Below are 7,496 nucleotides of genomic sequence, written 5' to 3' on the forward strand. Positions count from 1 at the left end.
GATCAGACCAATATGTGTTCAGAATGGTTTACCACAGGTAGGACACAAATAGTCCATGTGAACCATTTCCCTGAGTATTCTAAACCTATCTATCACAGGCTTCCTTTGAGCTATTTCATTTCTGTCCTTTTTATAGAAGACAGTACCCTCTCTAATAAGGGAAAATCATTCTGGGTCTTCCTGTGCCAATGTCTCCCATATGGCATAATCAATTCTGAAGTTCTTTTTTTTTTATAGGTGCCAATTTTAAATACTTTATTTTCCAGGACAAAGAATTGCATTTCCACTTTTTTAACAGTACTGATAAAGTGCAATGTTGTTCACTTCTCCCTCTGCACACATTCAAGTATTCAGAATGCCCAGATTTATACAGTAGCTTAAATGTTACTTTTAAACTGGCTACTGCCTTAGCTAAAATTTGAGTCCTTCAATTTTTGGAAAGTTGTGTGGAATGCTCTTTCTTCTGCTTTGTTTAATCAACTTCTTCAATGGTGGGTCCAGAAGAAGCACCTCCGGATGGGGCTGCTCCATCCCCTGGGAACCCACCAGGCATTCCTCCTGGCATGCCTCCTGGCATTCCCCCTGCACTCTGGTACAGCTTAGTAACAATGGGGTTGCAGACCTTCTCCAATTCTTTTTGCTGATGCTCAAATTCTTCCTTCTCAGCCGTCTGGTTCTTATCTAGCCAGTTGATTATTTCATTGCATTTGTCAAGAATCTTCTGTTTGTCGTCATCACCAATTTTCCCTTGCATTTTTTCATCCTCTACAGTAGCCTTCATGTTGAAAGCATAAGATTCAAGGGAATTTTTGGAGGACACCTTCTCTCTCTGCTTCTCATCCTCAGCCTTGTATTTCTCAGCTTCCTGAACCATATGCTCAATGACTTCTTTGCTCAGTCGACCTTTGTCATTGATGATGGTGATCTTGTTCTCCTTGCCTGTGCTCTTATCCACAGCAGAAACATTGAGAATGCCATTTGCATCAATGTCGAATGTCACTTCAATTTGAGGAACACCCCTGGGTGCTGGAGGAATTCCTGTGAGCTCAAACTTGCCAAGCAGGTTGTTATCCTTTGTCATGGCTCTTTCACCTTCATAAACCTGAATAAGCACACCAGGCTGGTTGTCCAAATAGGTGGTGAAGGTCTTTGTCTGCTTGGTGGGAATGGTGGTATTACATTTGATCAGAACTGTCATCACACCACCAGCAGTTTCAATTCCAAGGGAAAGAGGAGTGACATCCAAAAGCAACAAGTCCTGCACATTCTCAGACTTATCTCCTGACAGAATGGCAGCCTGGCCAGCTGTACCATAAGCAACAGCCTCATTAGGATTGATATTCTTATTGAGTTCCTTGCCATTGAAGAAGTCTTGCAGAAGCTTCTGGATTTTGGGAATGCGAGTGGAACCACCCACCAGGACTATGTCATGAACCTGTTATTTATCTAGCTGAGCATCTCTTAATGCCTTTTCCACAGGGTCCAGGGTGCCACGGAAAAGATCAGCATTCAGCTCCTCAAAATGGGCTCGGGTGATTGATGTGTAGAAGTCGATACCTTCATAGAGGGAGTCAATCTCAATACTGGCCTGGGTACTGGAAGAGAGGGTACGTTTTGCACGTTCACAAGCGGTGCGGAGATGGCGAACAGCCCTCTTGTTCTCACTGATGTCTTTCTTGTGCTTTCGCTTGAACTCGGCAATGAAATGGTTGACCATGCGGTTGTCAAAATCCTCTCCACCCAAGTGGGTGTTCCCAGCTGTGGACTTGACCTCAAAGATGCCATCTTCAATGGTAAGAATGGAGACATCAAAAGTACCACCTCCAAGGTCAAAGATCAACACATTTCTCTCGGCACCAACTTTTTTGTCCAAGCCATAAGCAATAGCAGCAGCAGTTGGCTCATTGATGATACAGAGCACATTGAGACCAGCGATGGTTCCAGCATCTTTGGTGGCCTGATGTAGGGAATCGTTGAAATAGGCAGGTACTGTGACCACAGCATTCATGACAGTCTTCCCAAGGTAAGCTTCAGCAATTTCTTTCATCTTAGTAAAGACCATTGAAGATACTTCTTCTGGGTAGAAACTTTTGGTCTCCCCTTTATACTCCACTTGGACCTTAGGTCTGCCTGCATCATTCACCACTGTGAAAGGCCAATGCTTCATGTCTGACTGCACAACTGCATCATCGAATCTTCGACCAATCAGACGTTTGGCATCAAACACCATGTTGGTGGGGTTCATTGCAACTTGATTCTTTGCGGCATCACCAATTAAACGTTCTGTGTCAGTGAAGGCAACGTAGTTTGGGGTGGTCCTGTTTCCTTGGTCATTGGCAATGATCTCCACTTTCCCATGTTGGAAAACTCCCACACAGGAGTAAGTGGTGCCGAGATCAATGCCAACTACGGGTCCCTTCGACATGGTTACTGGAGAGTCGGAGGTCGTCGCTGACCGCACCAGAGGAGGAAAAGGGCTGCTGCTGCGCTGAATAGACCAATTCTAAAGTTCCTAAGAGAGATGTTTGAGAGTGACGTTATGTTACTTTGTTTGACTCTGACTCTACGGGGAACTTTTTCCCTGTGTGAGGTCTCAAATCAAATAGTCTTTTCCCCAAGCATTTGTTTGGCATTTGAACAAAGAGACCAGCCCATCAGAGTTGTGCTCTTTGTAAAAGCACTTCAATGCTTGGCAGATATCTTTAGAAAGGACCTCAGCATCTGGTATGCTTTCCTGCCAGGTGATCTTCAGACTCTTGTTAAGAAAATTTAAATTTAAATTAAATTTAAATTTAAAATTAAAATTTAAATTTAAATGGAAGCTATTCAATTTCTTGCCATGGCTCTGATACACTGTTCAGATTTCACAGGCATACAGCAATGAGGTCAACACAATGATTCTGTAGATCTGCAGTTTGATAGTCAATCTAATACCTCTTCTCTTCTGCTCTTTTTTTTTTTTGGAGTTTCCCAAACACTGAACCAGTTCTGTTAATCCCTGAATCTGTTTAAACATGTGTATCTCTCTGGAAAGTACACTACCAAATTACTTAACTCACCCACAGTATTCAAAACTTCATTTGCTCTATATATTGGTTCCACATATAGATGGTGGTGTTTTAGCTGATGGAGCACCAATAAGCACAAACAGCAGAGTTAATCTATACTTTGTTGATTCTCAGATTTAGAGGCTGCATTGAGTGCACAACCATCTGCAAATAGAAAACTATGCACCAACACTTCCTCCACTTTGATCTTGACCTGAAACCTTTTCAAGTTAAAAGATTTTACCCTCAGTGACCTTGATGCTGTGATCATCCTCAGTGAAAGCATTTGAAAGCATGACTGAAAACATCATGATAAAAAGCATGAGAGCCACGATGAAGCCATATTTTACTTTATTGTGACTTGAGAAACCACAAGAGCATCGTCCACTGTCCAAAACCTGGGAAAGCATGCAAACAAATTTTGACATAATTTTCCATAAGCCCTCACAAATGACAGAACCAAAGGCCTTGATCAGGACTACAAATCTTGTATCCAGACCTCTGTTCTGCTCCTGGTTATTTTCCTGGAGTTGTTGAGCAGCAAATACCATATGGATTGTTCCTCTGTACTTTCCGAAAGGACTGGCTCCCAGATAGGTGACCATCTTCGATAAGAAGAATAAGCCTATTAAGGAGGATTTTGGTAAGACTCCTGTCTACTAAGTAGAAGAGAGAATTTCCTATGTTTTTGTGACACATGACAATGTATTTCCTTTGCTTTTAGAGAGATGGACAATGGAGACATTCTTGACATCCTGGGGAATATAACCTGGAAAATTTCAGTCAACTTTTGTGTGAGTATGGGAAAGGAAGGTTGGTAGTATTGGAAACCTATTCTCAGTGGGAAGAAATAAAGAGGGAACAATAAATCTATCTCGAAAGGGATTGAAAAGCCTTCTTAATTCTGAAAGAAATGACATCAAATGAATAGGGAGGGTATTGAGTTAGAGGAATAATGGGAGTCATAGAGGTACAGAGATTAAAAGGAATTGGTGTAAATAGATGTATTTGTAAGGGAAGGATTGTTGGAGGGGAGTTGGTCAAGAAATAGAAAGGCAAGTTAGCAGATAGAAATAAAGGAGAGGAGGATTGAAGAGGGATTGTTGCTTTCAGTTAATGTTCTAAAAATCAGAGACACAGATATATTACAAAGATCAAGAGGATATTTGTTAAGTTCAAAAATGCATGTTCTCAGATAAAGTGAAAGCTGTAACAGAGTTAAGTAAAAGATAAAAATAGAGAAATTATGCTTTATGTCCTGCAAATTAATACCTATTATTTAAAAAGAACTAGGGGCAGCAAGATGGAGTAGTGGATAAAGCACCAGCCTTGTAGTCAAGAGTACCTGGGTTCAAATCTGGTCTCAGACACTTAATAATGACCTAGCTGTGTGGCCTTGGGCAAGCCACTTAACCCCATTTGCATTGCCAAAAAAAACTCTAAAAAAAGAACTAGATAGTATAATGGAAAAATATTGATTGACTGGAGGAAATTAATGAGCTAGTGAAATTAGAAAACTATTGGAAGGACTTGAATTTTAGGAAGATCTCCTTCAGCAAACCAGAGGACAGGAGGAAATCAGAATAGGATATCTTATATTAATGTTTGAGAGTATCTGCATATCTTTGTGTATGATTATTGATATCTTGGAAATATATTGGTGAATGAATATATCTGTGCATGCAATTATCTTTATATATATATATAATCACAGATATATATATATATATATATATATATATATATATAATGTGTGTGTATTTATATGCCTACGTGAATGTGTGTGAATCTGTATGTGTATTCATATATAATATATATGTATATATATGTATACATGTCTATCTGCACTTAATTGCAAATATTTTTTAGGGGCGAGGAGAAACTAAACTAAAAAGTGCACAGGAGAGAATTAAAGAATACCTACAAAAAATCAAAGAATAGATGAATAATTTTGAACACATATAGTGTTTATTACATAGGGTTTTTTTAGTTTTTGCAAGGCAGTGGGGTTAAGTGATTTGCCAAAGGTCACACAGCTAGGTCATTATTAAGTGTCTGAGGCCGGGTTTGAAATCAGGTCCTCCTGACTCCAGGGCCGGTGCTCTAGCCACTGTGCCACCTAGGTGCCCCCCATAGATTTTTTAAAATGGAAATTTATCATTTTCTATTTTGAATCTACTCTTATCATTTGCTGTATACAAAGACATGATCTTTTTTCTTTTATTTTTAAGTTTAGAGTGAAAAAGAAGTATTAAAAAGATATCAGAGTGGTTTGCCATTTCCTTCTCTGGTTCATTTTTCAGGTAAGGAAACTGATGCAAACAATGTTTAGTGACTAGATCATGGTCACACAGCTAGTAAGAGTCTGAGATCAGTTTTGAACTTAGTCCTTCCTAACTCCAGGATTAATACTCTATTCACTGTGATACCTAGCTACATTATCCCAATTTTATAAAAATCAATAAATATGTGTAGTTAATCAAAATAAATTCCTTTATTGACCATGTCCCAAAATGCACGACTCATTTAGCACTCTGAATCCATCACTTCCCTTCCAGAAGGCCCATGCATGCTTCATTATCAAATGATGAAATCTTGCCTGGACTTTGTATTGTATTGTATTGATTTAAACATTTAAATCTTTTAGAGTCATTTTTGTTTAAAATGTTGCTATTGCATGAATTGTCTTCATGTTTATTGCATTTCACTTGGCATGGATTCATATAGGTCTTCAGGGGTTTTCTCTCAATCTGTTTCTTTCACTGTTTCATTTTGGCAGAATGATATTCCATTTTATTCATATATCATGTTTTTCCCAGTATTCCCCCAAATGATGAGAGTTATTTTAACAACTCTTGGGTTATGGGTCCATGTCTAAGCTCTTTGATCACCGTAGGGTATAGTCTTAATTCAGAGATTATAGACAGTTTAGTGACATTTGGACCATAATTCCAAATTACTCTTCACTGCCTTTGAGACCTTAGATAACATCTTTCCTACTTTTAGATCCTGGTTTCTTCCATTGAAAAATAAAGGGGCACAAAAAGCACTTAACTATTATATATGCATAGTTGATACACAGGTAATGTCTGTTCAATGTGACTTATTATTATGAAATCATGTGCAAGTCACAAAATCGTTCACCATCATCGACTTTGTGATTTTTTTTTTGGGGGGGGAGTCATGCCAAAGATACTGGAGTGGATTGTCATTTCCTTCTCCACATCTTTTTTACAGATAAGTAAACAGAGACACATAGGGTGAAATAACTTGCCAGGATCTCATAGATGATAAGAGTCTGAAGTCACTTTGATCTCAGGCCTTCCTGACTCCAGTCCCAGCACCAATTTGCCAAAGTGCCCATCAAACCTGAGCTAAACCTCCACAAAATCAGTCAGGCCACTACTTATATAATATCCAGTCAGTTCAATAGTCAGACTAATATCTAGATTCTTTCCTGTTTGAGACCCCACTGAAACGTTCCCCTTCCAGCTATTGGAACTAAATAAATGCTAGTTGCCTTTGTTCGTTGTCCTTTGTTCTTGAGGAGCAGCAATGGAATTAGGAAGGTGATTTTCTGACATGCTAGTAAACTGGATTTGCATGAGGCAGGACTGTACAAAGTCACTAGCCTTATTCTCTCCTCTAGAGTAACTGGAGAGAAGGGGCAATATATAGATCAGAATATGGCCTGATTCAGTGGGAGACCTTTGTCTCTTCGAACTAAGGCCTTTACAACCCTACAATTTGTTTTTGACACCATTCAGTGATTGTATTTAGGCAAGAAATGAGACCAAAAGGTCTCTTTTTTAGAAGTCAAAAAATGATTCTGAGAGCATATATTTGTTAGTGCAGACTAAGAAAGTTTAGGGTGGACTTTTGACCATGTTCAGCATGTTTTCTTTATGCTATCTTAGGAGATATTGGGTAAATTGAATTGAACTTTGGACAAAGCAATAGAAAACTCTAAGCCCTGAGTAGAGCCTCAGCCCTATTACTTACAACCTGTATGTTCTTGTTTATCTGTCAGTCCAGGACACTACATTCTTTCAAGCTTGCAGAAAGTCGGCTATTTGATAGACTAAATATCATGAATTTTTTGAAGGTCATAGGAAAGGGATGCAAAGGTGTCCATGTCCCACAAGTCACAGAATTCCCTGTAGAGCTCTGGAAAGAGCAATAATAGACATGTTCAACCACTGTTTTGAATAAGGCCCCTTCAAATCTGGTTAGCTCTCTTTCCTGCTGCATTTTTCTTGTCTTGCTAATGAAAGAAGCAAGAATCACTTCACTCCATAATCACTGGTTGCTATGGTGACTTATCTGTCTCCAAAGGGCACCCAGTCCTATTGCTGATCTGTATACTAGGTCTTGGCCATTTTAGTGTGCTTTTCCCTATTCCAATAGGAGGGGTGGACTTCCTTCCCTCTTGGTTCTACCCAGTCAGGT

General features: G+C 39.3%; 1 pseudogene; it reads right to left on the reverse strand.

The window, feature by feature from the left end:
• Positions 1-244: 244 nt before the first annotated feature.
• Positions 245-2,456, reverse strand: LOC141497743 (heat shock cognate 71 kDa protein pseudogene; annotated as a pseudogene).
• Between the last annotated feature and the right edge of the window lie 5,040 nt (positions 2,457-7,496).

The sequence above is a fragment of the Macrotis lagotis genome, chromosome X (assembly GCF_037893015.1).
Source record: "Macrotis lagotis isolate mMagLag1 chromosome X, bilby.v1.9.chrom.fasta, whole genome shotgun sequence".
Lineage (NCBI taxonomy): Eukaryota > Metazoa > Chordata > Mammalia > Peramelemorphia > Peramelidae > Macrotis > Macrotis lagotis.